The sequence below is a fragment of the Chlorocebus sabaeus genome, chromosome 2 (genome assembly GCF_047675955.1).
Source record: "Chlorocebus sabaeus isolate Y175 chromosome 2, mChlSab1.0.hap1, whole genome shotgun sequence".
NCBI classification, from domain to species: Eukaryota; Metazoa; Chordata; class Mammalia; order Primates; family Cercopithecidae; genus Chlorocebus; species Chlorocebus sabaeus.
This window is the reverse complement of record NC_132905.1, coordinates 75,600,518-75,613,551: the sequence shown is the minus strand read 5'-3', so window position 1 is coordinate 75,613,551 and position 13,034 is coordinate 75,600,518.

Below are 13,034 nucleotides of genomic sequence, written 5' to 3'. Positions count from 1 at the left end.
GTTCACATGAACCCATATTGCATGAATATATTCAGGCCATCTCAGAGATCCTTAGGATGACAAAAAAAAAAAAAAAAAAAAAAAAAAAAACATAATGGCTATCAATTTTCCCCCAAAAAAACCAGCAGGAAAAAGCATTGTTCATTTTATAAGCAATGTAGGAACTCTGCATTTAAATAGGAAAATCGAGTGATTTCTAAAACGAGAAGCTAATATATTTTGGACTGTTATTTTAGAAAGTTTAAAGGATACATGTATACATCTGTAGGTTTCCTGGAGCCTCCAAATCAGGGATGCCAGGCATCCTAGAGTGTCACTAAAGTGACAGGCAGCATGAACTTGGCTCAGATGTGTTGGCATGATGTAGGAGTGGATAGGGATGGTAGAACAAGAGTGATCCAGTATTTTAAAATATTTTCTTCTGACATAGTGATTACTGCATCCATGACATCATGATTTTTTCCTCTTGACTCATTCTTAGCCTGTGGCACTAAACTCTCCTGCGAGGGAATCAGCACCAGGACTACTTCTGAAGTGGTCTGCTGCTGGGATGCGTTCACTTGGCCTCTGCCTCTATATTGTCTTTGGCCACCTTTCCCATCTTTCTCTTACTATTCCCAATTCTTGTCCATATGCCAGCCTGCTGGCTATGCAGAATTCTCACTCTGGCATTCTTCTGGTACTTGGCATCCGTGGCTGGAGCTCTGGTGCTGCATGCTTCTTGCTGCTCTCTGGAGGCCCTATTCTACGGGAGCTGCTCTCAGCAAGCTGTCAGGGTAGAAAGGAAATAATGAATCATTAGCTGAAGAGTCAATATCTGATAGAGCTTAATGTTCCAACCCTAATGATAGTTTGCATTTTCTTCTGGGAATAATTATTTGAAAACTGAAAGAAAAAATAGTACCAGGATCCCCCTCCTTTCCCACTCACCCCACCACCATGGATGCCAAAATCCGCAGATGCTCAGGTATCTTATATATAATGGTATAATATTTGCATGGTATTAGATAAACTTCAGATCACATCTAGATTGTTTATAATACTGAATATAATATAAATGCCATAAAAATTATTGTTGTGTTGCATAGGTTTTTTTAAATTTATTTTTTCATTTCTTTTAAAAATATTTTTGATCCACACTTGGTTGAATCTGTGGAGCCAGAACCTGTAGATACCAAGAGTTATCTGAGGACTGTATTTAAGGTCTAAGGTACAGGATAGTGTAGATTTGGGGGATGAGCAGAGTTTTCTGATATAAAGAAGGCTATCATCTAAGTGAATTGTTATTATAATCAGATTTTAAAAATCAAATAAAAATGAGTGAATATTTTTAAAAATTACATGACTCATTCCTTTTAAGTGACTTGACAGCTATGGTCACATTAATTGTGCATATAGATATAGCTTTAGCTGTTTCATAGGAAATTTGAATTTAATAAAACATGAATAAAAAGCCAAAAGATCTTGGTTTTATTGGTGCTTCCCCTTCAATTACCATAACGAAGAGATAATCTCCTAGCAAAAACAAAACTAAAAAACTTCTACAATGAAAGCATACATGTCCAATTTCCAACATTCTAAACTATCATTAAAACATTTATTTTTTTCTCCTTTATTGCCTGCTGCAAGGAGTTATTTAAAACTAAACCCAAAATATCCAACCTGTAGCTCATCTAACCTGCATATGAATAGAGAATATATGTCAACTTTCAACTTACAGATTCACCAAGTAAAGGATAAACTTTTAATGATTTCGACTCTAGGAAGGAAATGTCTTAATCACCATAAAAATAGTGTCATTGGAAAAATAGTATATTTTATATCTTAATATTAGTAGCATTATTTGCACTGGTATTATAGTTTTTCACAAGCCTAAGAAAGTGACTTGTTTAACCTTATTATCGGATGCAAATAAACATGTTTTTAAGGTACAATATAGTTTACTGTGTAATGTGCATCAAGGATGAAGGCAAGAGAAGAAAATAACTCATTAAAAGTGTCACTTGTTACTGCAGCAATAATCAATAGAGCATTAAGCGTCACATTTTATTGCAATGAATGGGAAATAAACATGAAGACCACAGTGCACTCTTGTAAATGGTATGACTTGTAAATGTCAGTGAGGACTTATTTAATACTAAAAGGCTATAAGAATTTGCAAAAGGAGTTTTAAAATTCATCCAAGATAGCTGAAGGTTACATGAAGAAAGGGCAGCTATATATAGCATGCACACACTCAGGTAATGTAAAATATGAATGGATGAAAAGAAACCAAACCTAATTCTAATTGGAGGGTTCATTATATTTGATATTCTAGAAAGAGCACGTATTGAGTCCTGGAAGGTTGGCATTATGAATATTTTATTGCATATCTTGCTTTATATTCATATAAAGCAGGCTTTCTTTTCCAATGTAAGCAGTGTATATGTATAGGTAGAGAGCAAAGAAAAATCTTACAGATTAAGGCAGTTGAGAATACATCATTCAGGTAAATTGTATTCTCTTTCTGGAAACTTTCTTTTAAAATTTATAATCTGCAACATTTCGTTGCACAAGATTTCCATCTCTTCATCCAAGCAAGTTAAATTTGTTTTGATTTATCTGCATGTTGATCTATAAACCTAATTGATAGGGAAGATTCTTGGAAATTTCTAAAGTCCCTCATTGTTATAGATGCAGAGTTTCATGTAGCACAGTCAGAACATTCTGACATAGAAAAAAAATAATCAGTGTGTGTGATATAGTTTGGCTGTGTCCCCACGGAAATGTCGCCTTGAATTGTAATAATCCCCACATGTGAAAGGCGGGGTCACGTGCAAATAATTGAATCATGGGGGCAGTTTCTTGTGATGCTGTTCTTGTGATACTGAATGAATTTTCATAAGATCTGATGGTTTTATTAATATAAGGGGCTTCCCCCTTTTCTCAGTACATCTCTTTCCTGCTGCCATATGAAGAAGGATGTGTTTGCTTCCCCTTCTGCCATGAATTTGTTTCGTGAGGCCTCCCCAACCATGCAGAATGGTGAGATGATCAAATCTCTTCCCATTATAAATTACCCAGTGTCAAGTATGTCTGTCTAGCAGTGTGAGAATGGACTAATATAGTATATTAACAGGAACTCTGGTGGCTTAACTCATTGTGGAAATGGACAGCATTTATCCATTTTATAAATGGTTACAAAACTCATATCTGAGAGAGGTTTGGCCATTATCAAAGCAAAATTCTCTTTCATGGGACTAGTTTTAGTTTCTCTCCATGGACTTATTTTGAGGTGAAAACAGTAGCGAAACTCCATAGAAAATTTAGGTCTTTTGTCTTGAATATGCTATAGAGTTAAAAATGCAGTATTACCCTTTTTACAAGTTTAATTTAGCATTCCTCATAGTAGTTTATATTTCAAACAAAAAATTATCATGGTGTATTAGTCCATTTTCATATTGCTATAAAGAAATACTCAAGACTGGGTAATTTATAAAGAAAAGAAGTGTAATGGACTCACAGTTCCACGTGGCTGGGGAGGCCTCACAGTCATGGTGGAAAGCAAAGGAGGAGCAAAGACACATCTTACATGGCAGCAGTCAAGAGAGCACGTGCAAAGAAACTGCCCTTTATAAAACCATCAGATCTCATGAGACTTATTCACTATCATGAGAACAGCATGGGAAAATCTCGCTCCCATGATTCAGTTACCTCCCACCTGGCCCCTCTCATGACACATGGGGATTATGGGAGCTACAATTCAAGATGAGATTTGGGTGGGGACACAACCAAACCACATAATTCCACCTCTAGCCCCTCCCAAATCTCATGTCCTCATATTTCAAAACCAATCATGCATTCCAAACAGTTCCCCAAAGTCTTAACTTATTTTAGCATTAACTCAAAAGTTCATAGTCCAGTCTCATCTGAGACAAGGCAAATCCCTTCCACCTATGAGCCTGTAAAATCAAAAGCAAGTTGGTTACTCCCTAGATACAATGGGCATACAGGCATTGGGTAAATACACCATTTCCAAATGGGAGAAATTGGTCAAAACAAAGGGGTTACAGGCCCCATGCAAGTCCAAAAACAAATAGGACAGTCATTAAACTTTAAAGCTCCAAAATGATCTCTTTTGACTCCATGTCTCACATATAGGATCACTCTGATACAAGAGGTAGGCTCCCATGGCCTTGGGCAGCTCTGTCCCTGTGGCCTTGCAGGGTACAGCTCCCCTTCTAGCTGCTTTCACAGGCATTGACTGTCTGTGGCTTTTCCAGGCACACAGTGCAAGATGTCAGTGGATCTACCATTCTAGGGTCTGGGTAGTCCTCTTCTCACAGCTCCACGAGGCAGTACCCCAGTGGGGACGCTCTGTGGGGGCTCCAACCCCACATTTCTCTTCTGCACTTCCCTAGCAGAGGTTCTCCATAAGGGCCCTGCCCCTGCAGCAAAATTCTGCCTGGACATCCAGGCATTTTCATACCTACTCTGAAATCAAGGTGGAGATTCCCAAACCTCAATTCTTAACTTCTGTGCACCTGCAGGCTCAACATCACATGGAAGCACCCATGGTGTGGGGCTTGCACCCTCTGAAGCAATGGCCTGAACTGTACCTTGGCACATTTTAGCCATGGTTGGAGTGGCTAGGACACAGAGCAGTAAGTCCCTAGGCTGCACACAGCAGGAGGGCCAGGGTCCAGCCCAGGAAGCCATTTTTTCCTCCTAGGGCTCTGGGCCTGTGATGGGAGGGGCTGCAGTGAAGGTCTCAAACATGCCTTTGAGACATTTTCCCCGTTGCCTTGGTAATTAACATTTGACTTCTGATAACTTATGCAAATTTCTGTAGCCAGCTTGAATTTCTCCTCAGAAAGTGGGTTTTTCTTTTTTATTGCATCATCAGGCTGCAAATTTTCCAAACTTTTATCCTCTGCTTGCCTTTTAAATATTAAGTTCCATTTCTAAATCATATCTTTGTGAATACATAAAACTGAATGCTCTTTACCAGCACCAAGTCACTCTTAAACTCTTTGCTGCTTGGACATTTCTTCTGCCCGATACTCTAAATCATCGCTCCCAAGTTTAAAGGCCCACAGTCTCCAGGGAGGGGAAAATACCGCCAGTCTCTTTGCTAAAAAGTATAGCAAGAACCGCCTTAGCTCCACTTCCCAGTAAGTTCCTTATCTTCATCTGAGACTACTTCAGCCTGGAATTTTGAGTCAAAGCCATTCAACAAGTCTCTAGCAAGCTCCAAACTTTTCCACATCTTCCCATCTTCTTCTGAGCCCTCCAAACTGTTCCAACCTCTTCCTGTTACCCAGTTCCAAAGTCGCTTCCACATTTTTGGGTATCTTTACAGCAGTGCCCACAACCAGTACCAATTTACTATATTAGTCAATTTTCATACTGCTATGAAAAAATACCTGGGGCTGAGTAATTTATACAGAAAAGGAAGTTTAATGGACTAACAGTTCCACATGGCTGGGGAGGTCTCACAAGCATGGTAGAAGGCAAAGGAGGAGCCGAGGCCTACACAGCTGCATGCAAGAGAGTTTGTCCAGGGGAACTGCCATTTATAAAACCATCAGATCTCATGAGACTTATTTACTATTATGAGAATAGCATGGAAAACACCTGCCTCTATGATTCAATTACCTCCCACTGGGTCCCCCCACGACACATGGGGATTATGGAAGCTACAATTCAAAATGAGATTTGAGTGGGGACACAGCCAAACCATATCACATAATATTCAGGCTTGTCTTAGGAGTTAGAAAAAGAGGAAGAGGAAACTGATATGTATGTTGTCAGCTCAGCTCTCAAGAAGCACAGTTCTGCAGAAGCTTCCAAATACATTACAAGGTTAGCAGTTCAATTCTTCATACAAATGGATGCAATAATTTAACACCTTTTAGTAACTGGCCAGTAAAAATTGTCACTTGCAACACAAGGACAATCTTCAAGGCATGCAGTTGCCTTCTAGTTGTAATAATTTCTGAAACATGGTAATGTATTCAGGATTTTATTTCAGATTCCATAACTGAAAATCATAACAACAGAACAGAAAGTTCATTTTCACACAATGCCTAGAATTAAATAAGGGCAAATTAACTAAATATATAGAGCAAGCCCAAAGAAGAGTAAGAAAAATACTAGATGATAACAATAATGAAAATAGTGCTATGTGTGATGCATTATGTTAAGACCTTTATACATGTTGTATGGATTTCCCATTGCTGGTGTGTAACAAATTACTACAATTTTGATAGCTTAAAATGAAATGAATTTGTTGTCTTACAGTTCTGAGAGTTAGAAGTCTATAATGGTTACAGGGTTGTGTTCCTTCTGGAGGATCTAGCGGGGAATCTGTTCCCTTGCCTTATTCAGCCCCTCAAAGCTACCCCCATTCCATGGCTCGTAGGCCCTTACACACTCTGATCTCTGCTTTAATCATCACACCCATTCTCTGAACTTGACCCTCCAGCCTCCCTTTTATAAGGAAGGGTCAAGTTCAGAGACCCTTTTATAATTCACATTGAAGTTGTGAATTCAAAGGACTCACCTAGATAATCCAGGATACTTTCCCCATCTCCTTACCTTAGTACCTTTTTTCCTATAAGGTAACATATCCCCAGGTCTAGGGATTGTGACATGGATGTCTGTGGAGACGATTATTTTATCTAACACACATGGATATTGTGGAAATGATGTATTATTTCTGGCCCTGCTGTATATCCATTATAACCTTTGTTACCTATTGCTTTGAAACTCCCTTTTCAATATGAGGGGAGGGAAGTAAGCCAACTTAATTACTTGATATTCAGGGAACAGGAATTATACTATTTTACCAAGATCTTTGAACTCCATCCCAACAAATCTTTATTCCATGAATCTAACACATCGCAACACTGATTCCAACATAAAAGGATTAAGTTTAATTTCCTTTTCCACTCAATTCCAACATGCATGTTTCTTACAAAGGTGCAAATGAGCTGTGAAATGGTTGGATTAGTAGAAAACATTTCTGAGAGAAGCAACATTCTGAAGAATTGATTCACAGGAAAGATAATAAAATTATGGCTACTTAGGGGGAATATATTTCTACTTGGGAGACAATGGGATTGTAACTATTGAATTATCTCTGAGAACAAAGATCATTACAGGGAAATCATGACAAGATGATGTCTTTCACCATCCTGCCCACCATCTTACATTGGTACAGCTGTGCTTTAACTTAGAGAGAGACATGGTATTCATGCTGCTTTTGGGGAAAAATAAAGCATAAAATTACCTAGAATCCTTTGTTATGAGATGTCATTTTCTATTATGCTTTGTACACTGACATTTCACAATAATAAAATTCTAAGTAGTCATGCCTCTGCCTTCAGGGTAGCTAAACCATGATCGAATGAAATTTACCTACTAAAGTCTGGTTTTATGAATAAAAGAGGTCAGTACATAGACCCGTACTCTCCAAATTTCATGTTCTAGTAAAATCCTTTAAGTAAGATGTAGTTGTAACATACGAAAATAACTCTATGTTTCCATTTTGTACTACAACAATGGATTTTGAATCTTATATTTCAGACCTCAGTCACAAAGATAATTTTATACATTTTTGTAATTATGACTGGGGCCTTGCCCAGGTTAATTAACTTCATTTATCTTCTACTAAAGGCCAGATCTTCACATGTGTCCTGGGCCACTCTGCCTCTCCTCTCCTCAGGGACTTTAACTCTTGAGTTATTATGTCTTGATCATGCATCTTTAAATTCTCCCTCTCTGCTGGATACATTTCTTTAGGAGGTAAATAACCTGCGCTATCACCAACATTAATAATCAAAACAAAACTAAAAGATAAGCTTTCCTTTGATGCCTATCTTTCCAATACAAATTTTCTCCATTCCTTTATAGCCAAATGCTGTCAAAGGATTGTCTATACCCACAGTGTCTACTCTCTTTTGTTCCATTCAGTATTTTTTTGTCACTATTATACCCACTTTAGACAATAAGAAAAATACAGAGAAAATTTAATAATAATTAGTGTAATTCCTCTCCACTTTTGTCAAATCCCCAAACTTTGGGAAATTCGTTTCTCAATTTTTACAAGTAACTGGTTAAAATAAACCCCTCTCTATCCCCCAAATCCCATTCCAAGGTCTCCATGATATTCTGAATTTGTATCTACTGCTTATTATCAAGGTATTAATAAATAAGACATAGGGTATATTAGGCCATTCTTGCATTGCTATGAAGAAATACCTGAGATTGGATAATTTATATTTTTTACAAAAGAGGTTTAATTGGCTCATAGTTCTGTAGGCTGTGCAAGCATGGCACTGACATCACTTGGCTGCTGGGGAGGTCTCAGGGAGCATTTACTCATGGCGGAAGGTGAAGCAGGAGCAGGCACATCACATGGCAAAAGAAGGAGCAAGAGAGAGCGAGAGCGAGGTGCTCTATACTTTTAAGCAACCAGATCTCTCCACAAGTCATTCACCATTGTGAGGAGAGCACCAAGGAGCTGGTGCTACACCACTTATGAGAAAGGCACCCACAGGATCCAATCACCTCCCACCAGGCCTCGCCTCCAATACTGGAGATTGCAATTCAACATGAGATTTTGCTGGGGACACATATCCAAACTATATCAACTGTATTGTAGGGTTATTACACAGTTCTTAAATCTCATGTAAATCGCACCCTTCTGCAGCTTCCTTTGTTCACTTAACAATATGTTTTTGTAATTTTTTTCCATGATGGTATAACTATATATACAAATATATAATACATAAATATATATATATACACACACACACACACACACATATATGTAGCTCTGGCTTACTCACTTTCCACTGCTATATAGTTTTCAATTGTTTGAATTTGTGATAATGTACTTATGCTTCCTCTCTAGAATAATATTCAGGTTGTTCATAATTTTGCTGTATGGAAACACACCATGCTGCAAAAAAAGTTCTTGTAAATTTTCTCGGGCATTACTCTAGTGAGAAGAATTGCCAGATTGTAGAATATGTGTGCATTGAAGTTTACTAATCAACTTAACAGGACATTGCAAAGTACCTTTCCAAAGTGTAAACACTTAGGTTATTGTCTTCCTTGAGTCTACAGAACTCACTGTGGTTCCTCTGGTATTTTTAATTTTGGAGTGAGAAATCATCTTCATCCTGGCTTTATCAGTGAGAATTCCCTGCTGCCAGAATGGAGGGTGTGTCAGGCACTTAAGTGTATCATCTGCCAGAAACACTTTTTATGTTAATTTCTCAAATTTGTGAGTTTTTAGTAAATTCATACCTCTAAATCCATGATATAGTGATTATAAATTCTCAGGTGAGATCCCTCCCTCCCCCAAGATCCAGTAGAGACGGGCAAGATTTCTTGTTGTTACATACTTTTCTCCCAATCCACATGTTCCATGAGAGGAAGCTTTTTGAGGATCATTGCATTATGCAATTTTGGGTTTTATTTTCAACTCATTTTATTATCTTCATAGCCTTCTCTCTTGTTCCTGTGTGGTTTTCCAAACTAAGCCCTTTTGTTACTGAGACTGGCAAGCTCACTGTCAGGGCAGCGACAGGATGCATCTGTGTTTGCCTCCTAGGTATTTCCCTGGCCTTCTCAGAAATTAGCCCTTCTTTTCAACAATATTTGTCATATTTCATTCAGCATTTTGTAGCACAAGTGAGACTCATCTATTACAGACTTTGTAGCACAAGGTAGACTCATCTATGGTCAGAGTACATACGATCAGAAAAGATGTCAAGTCCTAATTTTTCTCTCTAGCTACCTTTCTCTTTCAAATTCTACCTGACTTCCCCATTTAGATGAGAGAATGTTTTGTCTAAGTGAAAAAGTTTAACATGTTGAGTTTAACTTATCCAAAAGTAGACTCTTTCAACGTGTCAAGCTTAACATATGCACAGCTCGTCTCTTGGCTCTCACAAGGTGTGTACTAGTTAGGGAGCTCCAGGAAATCAGAACCAGTAGGGAGGATGGATGGATAGATAGATAGATAGATAGATAGATAGATAGATAGATAGATAGATAGATAGATGGATGGATGGATGGATGGATGGATGGATGGATGGATGGATGGATGGATGGATAGATAGATAGATAGATAGATAGATAGATAGATAGATAGATGGAGACTTATTACGGAAATTGACTCATGTGATTGTAGAGGAGGAGAGGTCCCACAACATGCTGTCTATAAGTTGGAGCTCCAGGAAAGCCAGTGGTTCTATTCCTCCCAAGTCTGAAAGTCCAAGAACCAGGAACACTAAAGTCCAAGGGCAAGAGAGAATTGATCTCCCAGCTTAAAAAGAGAGAAAATTGATCTTTCACTGTCTTCTCATTCTACTGGGACCCCACAACAGATTGGATGATGCCTGTCTGTATTGGTGAGGCCTTCTTTGTTCAGTCCACTTATGCAAATACTAATCTCTGCTGGGAACATCATCACAGATACACCGAGAAATAATGTTGTATCAACTGTCTGGGATATCCCTTAGCCCTTTCAAGCCGACATCTTGCTTCTCTTTTTCTTTGTCACTTCTAAGTCAATGTTGTCACAACCTACCTAGTTTTTTAGGCCAGAAACATGAGTGTCTTTTTGACTGTATACTTCTTCCTATCTCTATACTTGATATGTTACCAGTTGTACTGGATTCTATCTTAAAAACATACATGCCGGTTCCTGGTCTGTCTGAATTTTTCAGGCCTCAATGTAAGTTGGCTTCCAGTGGGATTTTGTCTGTGGGAATCACTGTAGGGTGATCCACAGTGGGAGAGACCTATACATCTCTTGTCCTGAGCGGCATTCTTTGCAATAGCTTCATCACCTCCCTGGCTTCAGCTCCCTCTGGACTGGCCCATCCCACTTCTACCAGATGACTCAGCCTTGGATTCTGCTAGTATCACTTCCTACCTTTAGTCCTCCAGCCTTAGGGGGGGTGGTTTCTTGATGTTATTTCATTGTCTCGTCACCAACTATGTTTAACTTCTTTTCCATTCCATTGTAGGGAAAACCAATTCTTTGTATTAATTTTTCTCATTTTAAGATACTTAGAGTGGATTCTGCTTTTTTGGTTAGACTGCAACTGGTACAATACATTTTTCCCCCTGGATTATTGCCAGGGAGCCTTCCAACTTGTATCCTTGCTTTCATTCTCAACTCTCCAATCTACTTGTTTTACTGTAAATTAGCTCATGTCATTGGATTTTCACTGTATTTAGAATGAAATGTGAATTGCCTAACAAGAATTATAGGTGCACCTACAACTTTTCAATCTCAGTCTGTACCACACATCCCCGCTTAATATTTGGTAGCTCTGCTGTTGCTGGTCCTTTTTCTTCTTCCGAAAATGACAAGCACTTTTCTACTTCTGAAAAGTAGAAAACTTTCTACTTGGCACATGTGATTCCCTCTGCTTAAAATGCTATTCCCCTCTGAGTCCTAACTGAGGGTGATCCATCTTTTGAGCCTCAGTTTTGAGTCACCTCCTCACAAACATCTTTTTTTTTCTTTTTTTTGAGATGGAGTCTCGCTCTGTCATCCAGATTGAAGTGCACTGGTACAATCTCAGCTCACTGCAGCCTCCGCCTCCCAGTTTCAAGAGATTCTCCTGCCTGAGCTTCCTGAGTAGTTGGAACTACTGGCACGTGCCATCACACCCAGCTAATTTTTGTATTTTTTTTTTAAATAGCAGAGATGGGGTTTCACTATGCTAGCCAGGCTGGTCTCGAACTCCTGACCTCAAATGATCCACCTGCTTCGGCCTCCCAAACAGCTGTGAGCCACTGCGCCCAGTCCCTCACAAATATTTGATCACTGAAACTAAAGTACACCCGCTTGTTACTGGCTTTTAGAGCACCTTTTGCTTCCTTGAGTGTTATCGCAGTTTGAAATTACCTACTCACTTATGAATTCATTGGTTCAGTGTCTTTCTCCACAAGTTTGGGAACTCTGTGAATTTGGACTCAGGAGGGATCTGTTTCCCACTGTATCCTCAATGTCCCCAGCAGTGTCTGACACACAGAAGATGCTCCATCAATATTCAGGAATACATGTTAAATGCAACAATAAAGAGATTCTTAAAGTTTATTTTTTCAAGTACTTTAATAAATAATTAGTTTGGATTTGAAATTGAACACACTGGAGAATAGTTCATAATGGTGCCCAAACTGTATGGCATTTTTCTCACCGACCTGAGGCAGGATTTGATTTGCCTTCAGGTTGCCTAAGCACCACGCTTTGCTCTTTTGCCTGGGTGCTTTTCATGAACTCTTGCATTTGATACTTTCAGAAAGTAAAGTAAAACAAGAGAAGCACTGGAGCGAGCTCTCTTTAAATGCGAAAGGATTTTCTGGGTCGAAAAAGATGCCCTTTTCAAGAAATCCCCAGGAAAGCGTGGTTTCCTTACCCATTTCCATGATTCTTCTTCTCAGCAGGCTCTCCTAAAAATAGTTGCCATCTGTGGCTAAGAGCACTGCAGACTGCAGGCCCCGAGGCGGAGCAAAGGTGGGTGTTCAAGGGAGGGGCTGGCATGCAGGTCTGGCTGGAAGGAAGAAACCATCAGTAGGCTGAACATCAAACAAAACGAGCCGTGACTTAGTTAAGAAATTCCATTTAAACATCAGACACAGGCAGTGACATCTTCGGGACTCATATAAAATTTTATTTCTTACCGATATCCCTCCTTGAGCACAGAAGACCAAATATACCATGATCTATAATTATCTACCTTTCTTTCTGTCTGAACAATGCCTTGTTGCCTAGGAACTGGGGTGACACAGGTATGCCATAAATACATGCTCAAATCAGCTTTCTTTCTTTCTTTTTTTTTTTTTTTACCGGATCAATTTTTTTTTCATACTGCTTTGTTGTTATGAAGGTTCATTAAAATACATTCCTATTCTGAATTTGTTTGTTTGGAATAATACAAACTGTGTATGCCCAATTAAGTATGAATAAAATATTCCAGTTTCCATTTGCCTTTCAATTCATTATCTGACATAACTTGCCTTCT